Source organism: Notothenia rossii, assembly GCF_949606895.1.
Source record: "Notothenia rossii genome assembly, chromosome: 8".
Classification (NCBI taxonomy): Eukaryota; Metazoa; Chordata; class Actinopteri; order Perciformes; family Nototheniidae; genus Notothenia; species Notothenia rossii.
Window position 1 is genome coordinate 9683860 of NC_136906.1, and position 22032 is coordinate 9705891.

Here is a 22032-nt window from a genome sequence, read left to right on the forward strand (position 1 = left end):
CATGTGTTCTGATTCCCTTTCTGTGAGATATATTATATAAAAGGGACCTTTTTCACATTAATTCACAAAAGCCATCATACATTTTTTCCAGACTACTTGTTAATAATTGCTAGACTGTTGATGTACTTCTGCATTCATTTTGGTTCTATCTATGTTATTAATTAGTTCCAATAACCTTAGCAGGAACATTTAAATGGTAAACCACAAAGCTCTTATAACTAATGTTTAATGTATACTCTATGTTATGTTCATGCGTTGTTAAATATACCCTGAATTCATTCTGTACATCTGACTCAATAAGAAAAAGACATTCAGGTTAAGAAATGAAAAGCAGGGTATCATCTGCATACAGTTATATAACTTGAATCTAAATTGTGATGACCCTTAAAGGTCCCCTATTATACTCCTTTTCAACAATATATTATAGGTCTCAGATATTTACAAACCATGTCTCTGAAGTGTTTGGCTCTAACAACCAATGCTGTCATTTGAACGGCGATCAAGCCTGAAGCCACAGAGATCTTCTTGTACTGCCCTTTGTTCTTAGAGGAAGTACAGAAACACGTAACTCTGGATTTGTTTTAATGTTTGAGTTGCAATAAACGACACAGCAGCTTTTTGGTATGATAAAACTATTATTTTCTGCCTCACTCATGAGAGTAACAGCTGGCGAAATGACAGCCTCGCCTACTGATTTAAAATGTGTGCTCTAAAATGATATTTAAAAATGACTTATCATTATTATAAGCAACACAATAAATGGCAAAGATATGTAGAAAATAAACGTATTTGAGATACGTTCATAACGAACGTAACGTGGGAGAAAATACGTTTCTAGCTAAACGTAATTGAGAATGCAGTTTAGTTCTGTGGGAACGTACTTTTTAGGAGACAGGGTTGTTGAGGAAGCACTCAGCGCTTTATGTGGCGTTTCCTCAACTCGCTGAAGAACATTGAGACCAGTGGAGTCTGAGGAAGATAAAGACGGAGCAGAAAGTCCAGCCAGAGCCGAAGCATTCTATCCCTCCTCGACTGCTGGTGAGTTCAATCATATTTGGATCTTTGTGATCGCTTTGCAGGTACTGTGGATTACATTGGTGCATTTATGTCAATGACAATGGATTTAGATGGATAGATATTTACTTTGTTCATCCCAATTTGGGAAATTATTTTGTTACCGGACCATTGTGTTCAACATTCAAATACAAATACTTAAACAGTGGAATAGAGTTAACATTTAACAATTACAAATCAAATGAAAATGGAAAATAGTATATCAAATATAAACAACTTAACAAGTTCTGGATATTTAAAATATTCTTTACAAAGGTCAAAAATACTGCAGTAGCAGGAATATAGGCTTATACTATACTGTATAAACATATGAGAGCATATCATTTACAAATATACAGAAAATTGCAAATTGTTCTCAGGAAGTGGAGCTCAACTATGCAGCAGTGAGCTCTCTGCCAGCCAGAGGTGAGGTGTTGAAAAGTGTTATTGCAGAAGGCAGGAATGTTTTCCTCTCCCTCTCTGTGTGACAGCAGAGAGCAGTCTGTTGGAGAAGGAGCTCCTGTCTGTCCAGCTGCAGGTGGAGAGGGTGGGTGGGGTTATCCATGATGGATAACAGTTTGTTAGTGTCCTCCTCTCCACCACAGCCACACACTGCCCAGTTTCACACCAGTGATAGAGCCAGCTTTCCTGGTCAGTTTATTGAGTCTGCTGGTGATGCTGCCCCCCCCCCCCCCCCCCTCAAGAAGAGTGCACTGGCCACAACAGACTAGTAGAAGATCTCCAGCATCTTGCTGCACACGTGGAAGGATCTCAACTTCCTCAGAAAATAGAGTCGGCTCATCCCCTTCTTGTACACAGCGTCAGTGTTGATGCTCCACTTCAGTCCGTTGTCTCAGTGCACTCCCAGGTACCTATACTCTGTTTACTGGATTATTCAGCCGCTTTTGAAAGACTGTTTTTGAATTGGACAATTCCTGTGGACTTGAACATTTCTCCAGTTATTTTAGTTTGTGCTGCTGTTGGGGACAGAGTTATTTCCAAACAAGGATGTTTGATTTGAAGTTGGGACTTTTGATCTTTGGGAGTCTCTCCAGTGAGACAGAAGTGAACACTGTTCAAAAGGAAGATGAGCACCCATGATTTTAGTGTTGCTTTTATAGATTTAGATTTACAATGTTCCTGTGTTTAGATTTGAGTTCATTCTCTTGAGAAGTATTTCAGAATTCTTTGCTTGAAAAAGAAGAAAGTTACATGCTTAATGAGATGACGGACATTTCATGTGTCTCTGTGTGTGTGTGTGTGTGTGTGTGTGTGTGTGTGTGTGTGTGTGTGTGTGTGTGTGTGTGTGTGTGTGTGTGTGTGTGTGTGTGTGTGTGTGTGTGTGTGTGTGTCGTCAGTGAAGTGTAGCTTCCAGCTGCAGCAGTCAGTTCAGTTCCTGTTTGACTGAGGGAGGTTTTTGTACGATGCTTTTTCACTGTGTGAACACATACTGACTGGGGACATGGAAACTCTGACAGTAGTAAACTGCTGCATCATCAGCCTGGACTCCACTGATGGTCAGAGTGAAGTCAGAGTTTGATCCACTGCCCGTGAAACGGGCTGAAATCCCAGATGCTCGAGTGGTAGCAAGGTAAACGAGAAGTTTAGGAGTTCCTCCATCTCTCTGTTGGTACCAGGCTAAATAGTTCCCACTATAAACCGCCTGACTGGTCTTACATGTGATGGAGACGGAGCGTCCCAGAGCAGAGCTCACTGCTGCAGACTGAGTCACCGTGTACTGGCCTCTGGACTCTGAGGATACAGAGACAAAGACATAAAGAAGCGTCATGGTTTTGTCCGCTTCATTTCAGAGGGACGGATGTTCACAGAGGAGAGGAGTTTGATTCTCTGGACTTTACCTGTGAAGCAGCAGCAGAGGAGAGTCCAGATGAGGACGCAGATCAAAGTCATGTTTTTGATGAGGAGGATTTCTGTGGCTTCTGTTGTCATGAAGGACAGCTGTCAGTCATCCAGTGTTCAACTCTCAGGACTATAAAGTGTCCCAGAGCACTGGAGCATGGTGCTGCTGATGCAAAGTGTCTCTCTATGGAAATGCTCTGACTGACTCCAACAGGGACCTGGATTACTCTGATGATGCTGTTCATCAATGGATCCATCTCTCTGTCAGAGGATGGATCAGGAATGGGTCAGCGCTCACTTGTTTGAGGCTCTAAGTTCAATGGACACATTTTCTTGCAGTTCATTTCATTAAAAAGCTCAAATTAATAACCCCAAATAATCAATACCACCTAGGAAAAACTAAATGGAGGTTTATTATTAATCCTGATGGACAAACAAACATGTATTTATGGGAATTATGCACATTTGGAAGTTTAACATGCAGAGCTTTTATTAGACATGTATTGTTTCATTTACGTGTTCAATTACTTTGATGAAAAAGTTGATCAAATCGTAAAAAAACATATTTTGTGAACAATTTGTTTTTCGAAAGAATCATCTTAATTTTGAAACTTAAGACACAACTTAATATTCCTTTTAAAGGTTTAAAAGGTTCACAAAATAAACATTAGATACTTTTCCATAGTTTGTGAATCTGTTTCAAACATTTGAAGCAGTGATTATATAAAGTGGGTAAACTGTGGATGTGTTTGGTGAGTTTGTTTGTGTCAAAGTCAGAGAGCCGTGTCTCTCTACAGTGAGAGGTTTTTGTACGGCGGCTCAATGACTTTGTATCACTGTGGTACACGTTCGGTGGAGGAACCAGACTGGATGTTGGAAGTAAGTCAAGTATTCATTTATAAGAGCAATTTCTCTTTTGTTGTACTTTTTATTAAGCAAACTAAGAGAAATAGTTGCCTCTCCATGTCATTGTATAAATTCTTCTCAAACATTTTGCACTCAGAGGCTAGCTTTCCTCCAGCAAAAGAAGTTTAAATGTTTTTATGAAAGTTAAACATTGAACAGAGAATACATCGTTATTTCCACCTTTAATGGTGAAGTAGCATCTTGAGGGCTGGTAGGTTTAGTTCAGTGAGTCAAAGTCAGAGAGCCGTGTCTCTCTACAGTGAGAGGTTTTTGTACGGCGGCTCAATGACTTTGTATCACTGTGGTTGACTTTTGGTGGAGGAACCAGACTGGATGTTGGAAGTAAGTTTCTGCACAAAAACTAAATATGATGTTGTTAAGAGATGTTTTAAATTCTGTGTTAGAATGTTTGAGAGATAGATTTTTATTATTTTAATCGTAATGTTTAGATAGTATTAGTATTCATGTCTTTATTTCTCTTCATCATTGAGCCTAAGTCGGAGCAGCTTTTCTTGAAATGTCTTTATACATTCCCAACATACTGTCATTTAAACAGCTTCAAATGTGAAATGATGAAACTGCTAATTTTACCTCAACTTATTTTAAATGTTTCTATCTCGGTTCTCTCCTCTGTTTTCAAAGTAATTACGAAAACAGTTTTCATATACAGTTAAACAGAGTAAAGATAACGATGGGTATTAAAAAATGTGTTGAATTCTTTCAGACATTATTTTAAAGTTTGTGAAACTGGGTAGTGATTGAGATTCACATTAAGCTCAATTGATTTTTCCATTTCCCGTATTTGTTCATTTATCCAGTAAATAATTTAATAATGGTTTGCAGAGTTCAGGTTTTGGAGGATTTTGAACTCAACTTTTTTAAATGCTTCCTAATGTTGTACTTTATTCCTAGAGTAGTCTGACCTATTTCAGGTGATTCTGTGTGAAGTGTGTCTGTGCTGATTTGCATGAGAGGCTTCTTAAAGGGAAGTGAAACAATGTGTGAGTGAGAGACTGATGGAGCAGAACCAACATCTGACAGAAACTCCTTAAAGGAGAAACGCTCTCACAGTAAAGGTGTCCCAGTGTCTGCTGGTTGATTGACAGCTGTGTTCTCCCCATCCTCTAATCTGATTGGTGTCTCCTAGGTGATGTCCCTCCCACCCTGACGGTGCTGGCTCCCTCCACAGAAGAGCTGCAGCAGGGGAAGGCCACGCTCATGTGCCTGGCCAACAAGGGCTTCCCCTCAGACTGGAGTCTGGCCTGGAAGGTGGACGGCAGCATCAGCAGCAGCAGCAGCAGCTGGGAGGTGAGCAGGAGCCCCGGGGTGCTGGAGAAGGACGCCCACTACAGCTGGAGCAGCACCCTGTGGCTCCCTGCAGACCAGTGGAGGAAGGCGCGCTCTGTGACCTGTGAGGCCACCCAGGGCTCCCAGACTCCGCTCTCAGAGACACTGAGGAGAGACCAGTGTTCCCAGTCCTGAGCGGACCCACTGGAACTCTGCTTTCTCTCTCACACTGCTCTCAGTCTGCTCTCTGGCTCTCAGGACATGTTTCAACATCAACCTGTTTTTGCTTGTGTCGATGGTTTCAACATTTTAAAACAATAAAGATTAATGTGTGTATTTTAAAAGTGACATGTGTTCTGATTCCCTTTCTCTGAGATATATTATATAAAAGGAACCTTTTTCACATGAATTCACAAAAGCCAACATAATTTTTTTCCAGATTACTTGTTAATAAATGCTAGACTGTTGATGTACTTCCGCATTCATTTTGTTTCTATCTATGTTATTAATTAGTTCCAATAACCTTAGTAGGAACATTTAAATGATAAACCCCAAAGCTCTTATAACTAATGTTTAATGTATTCTCTATGTTATGTTCATGCCTTGTTAAATATACCCTGAATTCATTCTGGACATCTGACTCAATAAGAAAAAGACATTCAGGTTAAGAAATGAAAAGCAGGATATCATCTGCATACAGTTATATAACTTGAATCTAAATTGAGATGACCTTAAAGGTCCCCTATTATACTCCTTTTCAACAATATATTATAGGTCTCAGATATTTACAAACCATGTCTCTGAAGTGTTTGGCTCTAACAACCAAACAGATCATGCATGGTATAATGCAGTAAACCCCTCTGCTTCAGCCCTGTGTTTGGTTTAAAGAAAACACAATGGTGCTCTAGGAGGAGATTCAGGTGATAAGGTGGGCGGGTGTTACCTTGGTTATGGGCTAATGGTTGCACAGCCCAACAAAACTTGACATCACAAAGTGGCCAAAATCTGATCAGCTCATTTTCAGACAGGTTTTTATGTAGATGGATCAGGATAAAAAGAAAGGGAATCTTTTTTCCTGAAACTTTCATAATGTCTTTACCCAGAGGGGACACATGTTCAGGTATAGAAGATATGGAAAAGTGGATCTTTCATAATAGGTGACCTTTAAATCTTATTTAATGGACACATTACAACTCAACCTAAAATGTTGATAGACCAGTCTCTGTCCTCTTGATATTTGTTCTGTTTGCAGAATCAATACATTTAATGAACTTTCGCTGATTGAATTAAAACTGATATTTGACTAAAACAAAGACCTAATCGTGGCTGTGCCTTTTGCTATGGTCCTGACTCGTGGACCCTGAGTCGTGGATCCTGAGTCGTGGACCCTGAGTCGTGGACCCTGAGTCCTGGATCCTGAGTCCTGGATCCTGAGTCGTGGACCCTGAGTCCTGGATCCTGAGTCGTGGATCCTGAGTCGTGGACCCTGAGTCGTGGATCCTGAGTCGTGGATCCTGAGTCGTGGATCCTGAGTCCTGGATCCTGAGTCGTGGACCCTGAGTCGTTGATCCTGAGTCGTGGATCCTGAGTCCTGGAACCTGAGTCCTGGACCCTGAGTCGTTGATCCTGAGTAGGAATTTAGCATTCACTCAATATTCATAAAAAAATTAAATATGTGCTATCATGTCACTTGGGGTTCACAGTTATGAGGGCCAAAGCTATAGAGTGGTTATTAAAGCCGTCAAAAATCACAAACTAATTGTAAAACTATCTTTAACAGAAATAAACAAGTTGTTTTAATGTTGAACGTGTTGTTGTGGTATTACATTTAAATAATGTTGGTAATGAATGCTATAGTTATTATTTTTTTCTGTGCAGTCGTTCATTCAAATCACTTCCTCTTTTGTTGAGGAGGTTTTTGTACGACGTTGTATCACTGTGTGAACGGCGAGCTGTTACCCTGCTGACAATAATAATCTCCTGCATCTTCAGTCTGAACTCCAGTGACGGTCAGAGTGAAGACAGTCCCAGATCCACTTCCAATGAAACGATTTGAAACTCCAGACTGACGAGATGTAGCAGAATACACCAAGAGTTTAGGAGCTTCTCCAGGTTTCTGAAGGTACCAGTTAAGGTATGTACCAACACTTGTACTGGCTGTACATTTGATAGAAAGAGTCTGTCCTGGAACAACAGACCGAGATCCAGGAGACTGAGTCAGGAGGGTTTCTCCTGATGAATCTGGAAAACATGAAAACAGCAGAAGGGTTATTGAGACAAATCCAGCTTGGAGAAAGATGATCAACATCCAAACAGAAGGGCATCCTCTCTTTAACATGGAGAACAGATGGAAGAAGGTACATGCTGCTTGTCTCAGTGCTTCTCCATCATAACAGATCATCATGTTGGGGAACCTGGTTGCATCCTGAAGCAAAGTTTTCAGAAGAGAGTCTCACCCTGAACAAGGAGCCCCAGGGTGGCCAGCAGTAGAGTCAGTGACATCATCATTGTGCTGCCGGCGTGTCAGTGGCTCTGAACAGCCGCTGATCACCTCTGGCCTCTTAACGTCTAGGAGCAGAGAGGCAGGACACATATGCAAACACACAGTCAGTGAAGTGTAGCTGTCCTCAAACAGCATGGTGTTCCCCCTCAGTGCTGACAGCATTCACTGTTTCATGTTTCACTCCATAATGGGCTCTCAGAGATTACTATGTCGAACACAAGTTCATCTGGTTTACACAAAGCAAGTACTACAAGTTGAGCCTGTTGGTGAGAAGATTTTAAAGTGTAGAAATATATGTTGTTTGACACACGTGAAAGAAACAAATCTATTGATACAGATTGTTAAAAGGTTTCACACCACAATACAAATTCAGTTTTGCAAGTTTTCTTATACAGTAGCTACTTTAATTTAAATGATTAATTTAGACAGAAATGTAAAGTCTGAAGTCGGCATATATACGGCAAATACTATATTTAATGACTGATCACATTATGGTCTTAAAGATGAAACAAGGCAGTTTTATATGATGTGAAACTTAAGGTCATTAGTGGGGAATATGATTTGATGATGAATATACTCAGAGAAGATAGCTGAAATGCTGAGGCTTTTCTTTCATCTCCATAAAGTTGTATTATTTCAGTTTTCAGATGCTCCTTGTTTTATCATCTGTTCAAATCTACTGTCTGAAATATAGCTGACACTTTCGATCAGACATTGACTGTTGAGCAGCATGAAGTGTTGGATTCCCATCTGTTGTTTACCGTTTACGTTATTTGTTAAGTTGTATCACGATGTGCTTCAAGCTAAGCTGGAGATGATCATTTACAGATTAGTTTGTCCATTTAAACGGTGTAATTCTATTTCTTCTTTACCTTCACATCCATCACTCACTGAAATGTTCAAAGGACTGTTGAATGAACTTTGACGGGCGCTTTGAAAAGATCTCATGTAACAGCTGTCTTGATTTTTATTCTTGGCTCCACATTGAATAAAGAATCCAGTTTAAGATACTGGTGGTCCCTTTTAGAGCTCTACATGGTCAGACAGCCTCCTTTATCTCTGATCTCCTACAGCGCTGTATCACTAGGAGGTCAGGAACGTCTCATGATCAGGGCTCGCTGGATTTACCTCAGACTTTAAAGTGAAGGTGACCTTTGCTTTGAAGTCGGGACTTTTCATCTTTGGGAGTCACTCCAGTGAGACAGAAGTGAACGCTGTTCAAAAAGAAGATGAGGACCAATAAGTTTAGTGTGGCTTTTATAGATTTAGTATTTTAGGATGCTGTGTATGAGTTCATTCTCTTAATATATTATTAGGAACATTTCAGAAGTCTTTGCTTGAAAAAGAAAAAAGTGACACGCTTAATGGAGATGAAAGTGTGTGTGTGTGTGTGTGTGTGTGTGTGTGTGTGTGTGTGTGTGTGTGTGTGCGTGTGTGTGTGTGTGTGTGTGTGTGTGTGTGTGTGTGTGTGTGTGTGTGTGTGTGTGTGTGTGTGTGTGTGTGTGTGTGTGTGTCCTCAGTGAAGTGTAGCTTCCAGCTGCAGCAGTCAGATCAGTTCCTGTTTGACTGAGGGAGGTTTTTGTACGACGCTTTTTCACTGTGTGAACACCCACTGACTGTTGGGGTAATGGCGACTCTGACAGTAGTAAACTGCTGCATCATCAGCCTGGACTCCACTGATGGTCAGAGTGAAGTCAGAGTTTGATCCACTGCCTGTGAAACGGGCTGAAATCCCTGATTCTCGAGTGGTAGCATAATAAATGAGCAGTTTAGGAGTTCCTCCATCTCTCTGTTGGTACCAGGCTAAATGGTTCCCACCATGAACCGCCTGACTGGTCTTACATGTGATGGAGACGGAGCGTCCCAGAGCAGAGCTCACTGCTGCAGACTGAGTCAACGTGTACTGGCCTCTGGACTCTGAGGATACAGAGACAAAGACAGAAAGCAGCGTCATGGTTTTGTCCGCTTCATTTCAGAGGGACGGATGTTCACAGAGGAGAGGAGTTTGATTCTCTGGACTTTACCTGTGAAGCAGCAGCAGAGGAGAGTCCAGATGAGGACGCAGATCAAAGTCATGTTTTTGATGAGGAGGATTTCTGTGGCTTCTGTTGTCATGAAGGACAGCTGTCAGTCATCCAGTGTTCAACTCTCAGGACTATAAAGTGTCCCAGAGCACTGGAGCATGGTGCTGCTGATGCAAAGTGTCTCTCTATGGAAATGCTCTGACTGACTCCAACAGGGACCTGGATTACTCTGATGATGCTGTTCATCAATGGATCCACCTCTCTGTCAGAGGATGGATCAGGAATGGGTCAGCGCTCACTTGTTTGAGGCTCTAAGTTCAATGGACACATTTTCTTACAGTTCATTTCATTAAAAAGCTCAAATTAATAACCCCAAATAATCAATACCACCTAGGAAAAACTAAATGGAGGTTTATTATTAATCCTGATGGACAAACAAACATGTATTTATGGGAATTATGCACATTTGGAAGTTTAACATGTTGAGCTTTTATTAGACATGTATTGTTTCATTTAAGTGTTCAATTACTTTGATGAAAAAGTTGATAAAATCGTATAAAAAAAACATATTTTGTGAACAATTCGTTTTTCGAAAGAATCATCTCAATGTTGAAACTTAAGAAACAACTTAATATTCCTTTTAAAGGTTTAAAAGGTTCACAAAAGAAACATTAGATACTTTTCCATAGTTTGTGAATCTGTTTCAAACATTTGAAGCAGTGATTATATAAAGTGGGTAAACTGTGGATGTGTTTGGTGAGTTTGTTTGTGTCAAAGTCAGAGAGCCATGTCTCTCTACAGTGAGAGGTTTTTGTACGGCGGCTCAATGACTTTGTATCACTGTGGTACACGTTCGGTGGAGGAACCAGACTGGATGTTGGAAGTAAGTCAAGTATTCATTTATAAGAGCAATTTCTCTTTTGTTGTACTTTTTATTAAGCAAACTAAGAGAAATAGTTGCCTCTCCATGTCATTGTATAAATTCTTCTCAAATATTTTGCACTCAGAGGCTAGCTTTCCTCCAGCAAAAGGAGTTTAAATGTTTTTTATGAGAGTTAAACATTGAACAGAGAATAAATCATTATCTCCACCTTTAATGGTGAAGTAGCTTCTTGAGGGCTGGTAGGTTTAGTTCAGTGAGTCAAAGTCAGAGAGCCGTGTCTCTCTACAGTGAGAGGTTTTTGTACGGCGGCTCAATGACTTTGTATCACTGTGGTGGACTTTTGGTGGAGGAACCAGACTGGATGTTGGAAGTAAGTTTCTGCACAAAAACGAAATATGATGTTGTTAAGAGATGTTTTAAATTCTGTGTTAGAATGTTTGAGAGATAGATTTTTATTATTTTAATCGTAATGTTTAGATAGTATTAGTGTTCATGTCTTTGTTTCTCTTCATCATTGAGCCTAAGTTGGAGCAGCTTTTCTTGAAATGTCTTTATACATTCCCAACATACTGTCATTTAAACAGCTTCAAATGTGAAATGATGAAACTGCTAATTTTACCTCAACTTATTTTAAATGTTTCTATCTCGGTTCTCTCCTCTGTTTTCAAAGAAATTACGAAAACAGTTTTCATATACAATTAAACAGAGTAAAGATAAGGATGGATATTAAAAAATGTGTTGAATTCTTTCAGACATTATTTTAAAGTTTGTGAAACTGGGTAGTGATTGAGATTCACATTAAGCTCAATGTATTGCTCCATTTCCCGTATTTGTTCATTTATCCAGTAAATAATTTAATAATGGTTTGCAGAGTTCAGGTTTTGGAGGATTTTGAACTCAACTTTTTAAATGCTTCCTAGTGTTGTACTTTATTCCTAGTGTAGTCTGACATATTTCAGGTGATTCTGTGTGAAGTGTGTCTGTGCTGATTTGCATGAGAGGCTTCTTAAAGGGAAGTGGAACAATGTGTGAGTGAGAGACTGATGGAGCAGAACCAACATCTGACAGAAACTCCTTAAAGGAGAAATGCTCTCACAGTAAAGGTGTCCCAGTGTCTGCTGGTTGATTGACAGCTGTGTGCTCCCTGTCCTCTAATCTGATTGGTTTCTCCTAGGTGATGTCCCTCCCACCCTGACGGTGCTGGCTCCCTCCACAGAAGAGCTGCAGCAGGGGAAGGCCACGCTCATGTGCCTGGCCAACAAGGGCTTCCCCTCAGACTGGAGTCTGGCCTGGAAGGTGGACGGCAGCAGTAGCAGCAGCAGCTGGGAGGAGAGCAGGAGCCCCGGGGTGCTGGAGAAGGACGCCCACTATAGCTGGAGCAGCACCCTGAGGCTCCCTGCAGACCAGTGGAGGAAGGTGGTCTCTGTGACCTGTGAGGCCACCCAGGGCTCCCAGACTCCGCTCTCAGAGACACTGAGGAGAGACCAGTGTTCCCAGTCCTGAGCGGACCCACTGGGACTCTGCTTTCTCTCTCACACTGCTCTCAGTCTGCTCTCTGGCTCTCAGGACATGTTTCAACATCAACCTGTTTTTGCTTGTGTCGATGGTTTCAACATTTTAAAACAATAAAGATGAATGTGTGTATTATAAAATTGACATGTGTTCTGATTCCCTTTCTCTGAGATATATTATATAAAAGGAACCTTTTTCACATGAATTCACAAAAGCTATCATACATTTTTTCCAGATTATTTGTTAATAATTGCTAGACTGTTGATGTACTTCTGCATTCATTTTGGTTCTATCTATGTTATTAATTAGTTCCAATAACCTTAGTAGGAATATTTAAATGGTAAACCACAAAGCTCTTATAACTAATGTTTAATGTATTCTCTATGTTATGTTCATGCGTTGTTAAATCTTACCCTGAATTCATTCTGGACATCTGACTCAATAAGAAAAAGACATTCAGGTTAAGAAATGAAAAGCAGGGTATCATCTGCATACAGTTATATAACTTGAATCTAAATTGAGATGACCTTAAAGGTCCCCTATTATACTCCTTTTCAACAATATATTATAGGTCTCAGATATTTACAAACCATGTCTCTGAAGTGTTTGGCTCAAACAACCAACGCTGTCATTTGAACGGCGATCAAGCCTGAAGCCACAGAGATCTTCTTGTACTGCCCTTTGTTCTTAGAGGAAGTGCAGAAACACGTAACTCTGGATTTGTTTTAATGTTTGAGGTGCAATAAACGACACAGCAGCTTTTTGGCATGATAAAACTATTATTTTCGGCCTCGCTCATGAGAGTAACATCTGACAAAATGACAGCCTCGCCTACTGATTTAAAATGTGTGCTCTAAAAGGATATTTATAAATGACTATTATCATTATTATAAGCAACACAATAAATGGCAAAGATATGTAGAAAATAAACGTATTTGAGATACGTTCATAACGAACGTAACGTGGGAGAAAATACGTTTCTAGCTAAACGTAATTGAGAATGCAGTTTAGTTCTGTGGGAACGTACGTTTTAGGAGACAGGGTTGTTGAGGAAGCACTCAGCGCTTTATGTGGCGTTTCCTCAACTGGCTGAAGAACATTGAGACCAGTGGAGTCTGAGGAAGATAAAGACGGAGCAGAAAGTCCAGCCAGAGCCGAAGCATTCTATCCCTCCTCGACTGCTGGTGAGTTCAATCATATTTGGATCTTTGTGATCGCTTTGCAGGTACTCTGGATTACATTGGTGCATTTATGTCAATGGCAATGGATTTAGATGGATAGATATTTACTTTGTTCATCCCAATTTGGGAAATTATTTTGTTACCGGACCATTGTGTTCAACATTCAAATACAAATACTTAAACAGTGGAATAGAGTTAACATTTAACAATTACAAATCAAATGAAAATGGAAAATAGTATATCAAATATAAACAACTTAACAAGTTCTGGATATTTAAGATATTCTTTACAAAGGTCAAAAATACTGCAGTAGCAGGAATATAGGCTTATACTATACTGTATAAACATATGAGAGCATATCATTTACAAATATACAGAAAATTGCAAATTGTTCTCAGGAAGTGGAGCTCAACTATGCAGCAGTGAGCTCTCTGCCAGCCAGAGGTGAGGTGTTGAAAAGTGTTATTGCAGAAGGCAGGAATGTTTTCCTCTCCCTCTCTGTGTGACAGCAGAGAGCAGTCTGTTGGAGAAGGAGCTCCTGTCTGTCCAGCTGCAGGTGGAGAGGGTGGGTGGGGTTATCCATGATGGATAACAGTTTGTTAGTGTCCTCCTCTCCACCACAGCTACACACTGCCCAGTTTCACACCAGTGATAGAGCCAGCTTTCCTGGTCAGTTTATTGAGTCTGCTGGTGATGCTGCCCCCCCCCCCCCCCCCCCCCCCCTCAAGAAGAGTGCACTGGCCACAACAGACTAGTAGAAGATCTCCAGCATCTTGCTGCACACGTGGAAGGATCTCAGCTTCCTCAGAAAATAGAGTCGGCTCATCCCCTTCTTGTACACAGCGTCAGTGTTGATGCTCCACTTCAGTCCGTTGTCTCAGTGCACTCCCAGGTACCTATACTCTGTTTACTGGATTATTCAGCCGCTTTTGAAAGACTGTGTTTGAGTTGGACAATTCCTGTGGACTTGAACATTTCTCCAGTTATTTTAGTTTGTGCTGCTGTTGGGGACAGAGTTATATCCAAACAAGGATGTTTGATTTGAAGTTGGGACTTTTGATCTTTGGGAGTCTCTCCAGTGAGACAGAAGTGAACACTGTTCAAAAGGAAGATGAGCACCCATGAGTTTAGAGTGGCTTTTATAGATTTAGATTTACAATGTTCCTGTGTTTAGATTTGAGTTCATTCTCTTGAGAAGTATTTCAGAATTCTTTGCTTGAAAAAGAAGAAAGTTACATGCTTAATGAGATGACGGACATTTCATGTGTCTGTGTGTGTGTGTGTGTGTTTGTGTGTGTGTGTGTGTGTGTGTGTGTGTGTGTGTGTGTGTGTGTGTGTGTGTGTGTGTGTGTGTGTGTGTGTGTGTGTGTGTGTGTGTGTGTGTGTGTGTGTGTGTGTGTGTGTGTGTGTGTGTGTGTGTGTGTGTGTGTGTGTGTCGTCAGTGAAGTGTAGCTTCCAGCTGCAGCAGTCAGTTCAGTTCCTGTTTGACTGAGGGAGGTTTTTGTACGACGCTATTTCACTGTGTGAACACATACTGACTGGGGACATGGAGACTCTGACAGTAGTAAACTGCTGCATCATCAGTCTGGACTCCACTGATGGTCAGAGTGAAGTCAGAGTTTGATCCACTGCCTGTGAAACGGTTTGAAATCCCTGATGCTCGAGTGGTAGCAAGGTAAACGAGAAGTTTAGGAGTTCCTCCATCTCTCTGTTGGTACCAGGCTAAATAGTTCCCACCATGAACCGCCTGACTGGTCTTACATGTGATGGAGACGGAGCGTCCCAGAGCAGAGCTCACTGCTGCAGACTGAGTCAACGTGTACTGGCCTCTGGACTCTGAGGATACAGAGACAAAGACATAAAGCAGCGTCATGGTTTTGTCCGCTTCATTTCAGAGGGACGGATGTTCACAGAGGAGAGGAGTTTGATTCTCTGGACTTTACCTGTGAAGCAGCAGCAGAGGAGAGTCCAGATGAGGACGCAGATCAAAGTCATGTTCTTGATGAGGAGGATTTCTGTGGCTTCTGTTGTCATGAAGGACAGCTGTCAGTCATCCAGTGTTCAACTCTCAGGACTATAAAGTGTCCCAGAGCACTGGAGCATGGTGCTGCTGATGCAAAGTGTCTCTCTATGGAAATGCTCTGACTGACTCCAACAGGGACCTCGATTACTCTGATGATGCTGTTCATCAATGGATCCATCTCTCGGTCAGAGGATGGATCAGGAATGGGTCAGCGCTCACTTGTTTGAGGCTCTAAGTTCAAAGGACACATTTTCTTGCAGTTCATTTCATTAAAAATCTCAAATTAATAACCCCAAATAATCAATACCACCTAGGAAAAACCAAATGGAGGTTTATTATTAATCCTGATGGATAAACAAACATGTATTTATGGGAATTATGCACATTTGGAAGTTTAACATGTTGAGCTTTTATTAGACATGTATTGTTTCATTTAAGTGTTCAATTACTTTGATGAAAAAGTTGATAAAATCGTATAAAAAAAAACTATTTTGTGAACAATTCGTTTTTTCGAAAGAATCATCTTAATTTTGAAACTTAAGAAACAACTTAATATTCCTTTTAAAGGTTTAAAAGGTTCACAAAAGAAACATTATATACTTTTCCATAGTTTGTGAATCTGTTTCAAACAGTTGAAGCAGTGATTATATAAAGTGGGTAAACTGTGGATGTGTTTGGTGAGTTTGTTTGTGTCAAAGTCAGAGAGCCGTGTCTCTCTACAGTGAGAGGTTTTTGTACGGCGGCTCAATGACTTTGTATCACTGTGGTACACGTTCGGTGGAGGAACCAGACTGGATGTTGGAAGTAAGTCAAGTATTCATTTATAAGAGCAATCTCTCTTTTGTTGTACTTTTTATTAAGCAAACGAAGAGAAATAGTTGCCTCTCCATGTCATTGTATAAATTCTTCTCAAATATTTTGCACTAAGAGGCTAGCTTTCCTCCAGCAAAAGGAGTTTAAATGTTTTCATGAGAGTTAAACATTGAACAGAGAATAAATCATTATTTCCACCTTTAATGGTGAAGTAGCTTCTTGAGGGCTGGTAGGTTTAGTTCAGTGAGTCAAAGTCAGAGAGCCGTGTCTCTCTACAGTGAGAGGTTTTTGTACGGCGGCTCAATGACTTTGTATCACTGTGGTGGACTTTTGGTGGAGGAACCAGACTGGATGTTGGAAGTAAGTTTCTGCACAAAAACTAAATATGATGTTGTTAAGAGATGTTTTAAATTCTGTGTTAGAATGTTTGAGAGATAGATTTTTATTATTTTAATCGTTATGTTTAGATAGTATAAGTATTCATGTCTTTGTTTCTCTTCATCATTGAGCCTAAGTTGGAGCAGCTTTTCTTGAAATGTCTTTATACATTCCCAACATACTGTCATTTAAACAGCTTCAAATGTGAAATGATGAAACTGCTAATTTTACCTCAACTTATTTTAAATGTTTCTATCTCGGTTCTCTCCTCTGTTTTCAAAGAAATTACGAAAACAGTTTTTATATACAGTTAAACAGAGTAAAGATAACGATGGATATTAAAAAATGTGTTGAATTCTTTCAGACATTATTTTAAATTTTGTAAAACTGGGTAGTGATTGAGATTCACATTAAGCTCAATGTATTGCTCCATTTCTCGTATTTGTTCATTTATCCAGTAAATAATTTAATAATGGTTTGCAGAGTTCAGGTTTTGGAGGATTTTGAACTCAACTTTTTAAATGCTTCCTAATGTTGTACTTTATTCCTAGTGTAGTCTGACCTATCTCAGGTGATTCTGTGTGAAGTGTGTCTGTGCTGATTTGCATGAGAGGCTTCTTAAAGGGAAGTGAAACAATGTGTGAGTGAGAGACTGATGGAGAAGAACCAACATCTGACAGAAACTCCTTAAAGGAGAAACGCTCTCAAAGCAAAGGTGTCCCAGTGTCTGCTGGTTGATTGACAGCTGTGTTCTCCCCGTCCTCTAATCTGATTGGTGTCTCCTAGGTGATGTCCCTCCCACCCTGACGGTGCTGGCTCCCTCCACAGAAGAGCTGCAGCAGGGGAAGGCCACGCTCATGTGCCTGGCCAACAAGGGCTTCCCCTCAGACTGGAGTCTGGCCTGGAAGGTGGACGGCAGCAGCATCAGCAGCAGCAGCAGCTGGGAGGTGAGCAGGAGCCCCGGGGTGCTGGAGAAGGACGCCCACTACAGCTGGAGCAGCACCCTGTGGCTCCCTGCAGACAAGTGGAGGAAGGCGCGCTCTGTGACCTGTGAGGCCACACAGGGCTCCCAGACTCCGCTCTCAGAGACACTGAGGAGAGACCAGTGTTCCCAGTCCTGAGCGGACTCACTGGGACTCTGCTTTCTCTCTCACACTGCTCTCAGTCTGCTCTCTGGCTCTCAGGACATGTTTCAACATCGACCTGTTTTTGCTTGTGTCGATGGTTTCAACATTTTAAAACAATAAAGATTAATGTGTGTATTATAAAATTGACATGTGTTCTGATTCCCTTTCTGTGAGATATATTATATAAAATGAACCTTTTTCACATGAATTCACAAAATTCATCATACATTTTTTCCAGATTACTTGTTAATAATAGCTAGACTGTTGATGTACTTCTGCATTCATTTTGGTTCTATCTATGTTATTAATTATTTCCAATAACCTTAGTAGGAACATTTAAATGGTAAACCACAAAGCTCTTATAACTAATGTTTAATGTATTCTCTATGTTATGTTCATGCGTTGTTAAATGTTACCCTGAATTCATTCTGGACATCTGACTCAATAAGAAAAAGACATTCAGGTTAAGAAATGAAAAGCAGGGTATCATCTGCATACAGTTATATAACTTGAATCTAAATTGAGATGACCTTAAAGGTCCCCTATTATACTCCTTTTCAACAATATATTATAGGTCTCAGATATTTACAAACCATGTCTCTGAAGTGTTTGGCTCTAACAACCAAACAGATCATGCATGGTATAATGCAGTAAACCCCTCTGCTTCAGCCCTGTGTTTGGTTAAAAGAAAACACAATGGTGCTCTTGGAGGAGATTCAGGTGATAAGGTGGGCGGGTGTTACCTTGGTTATTGGCTAATGGTTGCACAGCCCAACAAAACTTGGTCCTGCCTGATGCTCTCCTTCATACTTCTTTGATGGCTCCCACAGGATTGTTGCCATCCACTTGGATTCAATGTCTTCTTATTTATAGACACATGCATTTTCAAGCATTTGGACTACCTATGTTGTAAATGTATTGTCTTTTTAATTTACAAACGACATCTATTGCACGTCTGTCCGTCCTGGGAGAGGGATCCCTCCTCTGTTGCTTCCTCCTGGATTTTTTTCATTTATTTTCTTTGGATGTTTTCCTTGTCCAATGTGAGGGTCCGACGACCAAGGGTGTCATATTTATATTCTGTACAAACTGTAAAGTACACTGAGACAAATGTAAAATGTCTGATATTGGGCTGTATGAATTGATGGATTGAATCTTCAGCTTTTTCCTTGATATATACACATATACAGATCACTGCGGTTTTATAATTGTTTTAGAAGAAATTGCAGAGCATCATAGATATATTGTGAGTGCAATACAACTGTATCAATGATACACTTATGTAATTGTACACAATTTCTTACAGCATGATAGAAAATAAGTTTTGTTAAGAGCTCAAATATTTTTCTTTTCCTGCTCCTTGACAAATTACGTTAGAAAGCAAACATAAAAAGTAGGAATTTAGCATTCACTCAATATGTATACAAAATTAAATATGTGCTATCATGTCACTTGGGGTTCACAGTTATGAGGGCCAAAGCTATAGAGTGGTTATTAAAGCCGTCAAAAATCACAAACTAATTGTAAATCTATCTTTAACAGAAATAAACAAGTTGTTTTAATGTTGAACGTGTTGTTATGGTATTACATTTAAATAATGTTGGTAATGAATGCTATAGTTATTTTTTTTTTCTGTGCAGTTGTTCATTCAAATCACTTCCTCTTTTGTTGAGGAGGTTTTTGTACGACGTTGTATCACTGTGTGAGCGGCCAGCTGCTACCCTGCAGACAATAATAATCTCCTGCATCTTCAGTCTGAACTCCAGTGACGGTCAGAGTGAAGACAGTCCCAGATCCACTTCCACTGAAACGATTTGAAACTCCAGACTGAAGAGATGTAGCAGAATGCACCAAGAGTTTAGGAGCTTCTCCAGGTTTCTGAAGGTACCAGCTAAGGTATGTACTAACACTTGTACTGGCTGTACATTTGATAGAAAGAGTCTGTCCTGGAACAACAGACCGAGATCCAGGAGACTGAGTCAGGAGGATTTCTCCTGATGAATCTGGAAAACATGAAAACAGCAGAAGGGTTATTGAGACAAATCCAGCTTGGAGAAAGATGATCAACATCCAAACAGAAGAGCATCCTCTCTTTAACATGGAGAACAGATGGAAGAAGGTACATGCTGCTTGTCTCAGTGCTTCTCCATCATAGCAGATCATCATGTTGGGGAACCTGGTTGCATCCTGAAGCAAAGTTTTCAGAAGAGAGTCTCACCCTGAACAAGGAGCCCCAGGGTGGCCAGCAGTAGAGTCAGTGACATCATCATTGTGCTGCCGGCGTGTCAGTGGCTCTGAACAGCCGCTGATCACCTCTGGCCTCTTAACGTCTAGGAGCAGAGAGGCAGGACACATATGCAAACACACAGTCAGTGAAGTGTAGCTGTCCTCAAACAGCATGGTGTTCCCCCTCAGTGCTGACAGCATTCACTGTTTCATGTTTCCCTCCATAATGGGCTCTCAGAGATTACTATGTCGAACACAAGTTCATCTGGTTTACACAAAGCAAGTACTACAAGTTGAGCCTGTTGGTGAGAACATTTTAAAGTGTAGAAATATATGTTGTTTGACACACGTGAAAGAAACAAATCTATTGATACAGATTGTTAAAAGGTTTCACACCACAATACAAATTCAGTTTTGCAAGTCTTCTTATACAGTAGCTACTTTAATTTACATGATTAATTTAGACAGAAATGTAAAGTCTGAAGTCGGCATATATACGGCAAATACTATATTTAATGACTGATCACATTATGGTCTTAAAGATGAAACAAGGCAGTTTTATATGATGTGAAACTTAATGTCATTAGTGGGGAATATGATTTGATGATGAATATACTCAGAGAAGATAGCTGAAATGCTGAGGTTTTTCTTTCATCTCCATAAAGTTGTATTATTTCAGTTTTCAGATGCTCCTTGTTTTATCATCTGTTCAAATCTACTGTCTGAAATATAGCTGACACTTTCGATCAGACATTGACTGTTGAGTTTCATGAACTGTTGGATTCACATCTGTTGTTTACCGTTTACATTATTTGTTAAGTTGTATCAAGGTGTGCTTCAAGCTAAGCTGGAGATGATCATTTACAGATTTGTTTGTCCATTTAAACGGTGTAATTCTATTTCTTCTTAACTTTCACATCCATCACTCACTGAAATGTTCAAAGGACTGTTGAATGAACTTTGACGGGCTCTTTGAAAAGATCTCATGTAACAGCTGTCTTGATTTTTATTCTTGGCTCCACATTGAATAAAGAATCCAGTTTAAGATACTGGTGGTCCCTTTTAGAGCTCTACATGGTCAGACAGCCTCCTTTATCTCTGATCTCCTACAGCGCTGTATCACTAGGAGGTCAGGAACGTCTCATGATCAGGGCTCGCTGGATTTACCTCAGACTTTAAAGTGAAGGTGACCTTTGGTTTGAAGTCGGTACTTTTCATCTTTGGGAGTCACTCCAGTGAGACAGAAGTGAACATTGTTCAAAAAGAAGCTGAGGACCAATAAGTTTAGTGTGGCTTTTATAGATTTAGTATTTTAGTATGGTGTGTATGAGTTCATTCTCTTAATATATTATTAGGAACATTTCAGAAGTCTTTGCTTGAAAAATAAAAAAAAAGTGACACGCTTAATGGAGATGAAAGTGTGTGTGTGTGTGTGTGTGTGTGTGTGTGTGTGTGTGTGTGTGTGTGTGTGTGTGTGTGTCCTCAGTGAAGTGTAGCTTCCAGCTGCAGCAGTCAGTTCAGTTCCTGTTTGACTGAGGGAGGTTTTTGTACGACGCTTTTTCACTGTGTGAACACCCACTGACTGTTGGGGTAATGGAAACTCTGACAGTAGTAAACTGCTGCATCATCAGCCTGGACTCCACTGATGGTCAGAGTGAAGTCAGAGTTTGATCCACTGCCTGTGAAACGGTCTGAAATCCCTGATGCTCGAGTGGTAGCACGGTAAACGAGCAGTTTAGGAGTTCCTCCATCTCTCTGTTGGTACCAGGCTAAATTGTTCCCTTGATAAACCCCTTGACTGGTCGTACATGTGATGGAGACGGAGCGTCCCAGAGCAGAGCTCACTGCTGCAGACTGAGTCAACGTGTACTGGCCTCTGGACTCTGAGGATACAGAGACAAAGACATAAAGCAGCGTCATGGTTTTGTCCGCTTCATTTCAGAGGGACGGATGTTCACAGAGGAGAGGAGTTTGATTCTCTGGACTTTACCTGTGAAGCAGCAGCAGAGGAGAGTCCAGATGAGGACGCAGATCAAAGTCATGTTCTTGATGAGGAGGATTTCTGTGGCTTCTGTTGTCATGAAGGACAGCTGTCAGTCATCCAGTGTTCAACTCTCAGGACTATAAAGTGTCCCAGAGCACTGGAGCATGGTGCTGCTGATGCAAAGTGTCTCTCTATGGAAATGCTCTGACTGACTCCAACAGGGACCTGGATTACTCTGATGATGCTGTTCATCAATGGATCCATCTCTCTGT

General features: G+C 40.6%; 1 long non-coding RNA gene and 5 gene segments (V, D, J or C); 3 read left to right on the forward strand and 3 right to left on the reverse strand.

Annotated features, from left to right (window-relative positions):
* The first annotated feature begins 4059 nt into the window (after positions 1–4059).
* LOC307016407 (Ig kappa-b4 chain C region-like) lies at positions 4060–5454 on the forward strand. The segment is given in 2 exons: positions 4060–4161; positions 4967–5454.
* A 3734-nt stretch (positions 5455–9188) lies between these two features.
* On the reverse strand, positions 9189–9702 carry LOC307016942 (Ig kappa chain V region 120-like). The segment is given in 2 exons: positions 9634–9702; positions 9189–9526 (listed from the first exon to the last, which is right to left on the reverse strand).
* Positions 9703–11540: 1838 nt separating this feature from the next.
* Positions 11541–12019, forward strand: LOC307014354 (Ig kappa-b4 chain C region-like). The segment is given in 2 exons: positions 11541–11544; positions 11691–12019.
* Positions 12020–14467: 2448 nt separating this feature from the next.
* LOC307017241 (Ig kappa chain V region 3381-like) lies at positions 14468–15446 on the reverse strand. The segment is given in 2 exons: positions 15153–15446; positions 14468–15045 (listed from the first exon to the last, which is right to left on the reverse strand).
* A 483-nt stretch (positions 15447–15929) lies between these two features.
* Positions 15930–17693, forward strand: LOC307014003. The gene is made up of 2 exons (XR_013801124.1): positions 15930–16036; positions 17210–17693. It is a non-coding gene; the product is annotated as an uncharacterized lncRNA (long non-coding RNA).
* Positions 17694–21323: 3630 nt separating this feature from the next.
* LOC307015294 (Ig kappa chain V region 120-like) lies at positions 21324–21978 on the reverse strand. The segment is given in 2 exons: positions 21767–21978; positions 21324–21659 (listed from the first exon to the last, which is right to left on the reverse strand).
* Between the last annotated feature and the right edge of the window lie 54 nt (positions 21979–22032).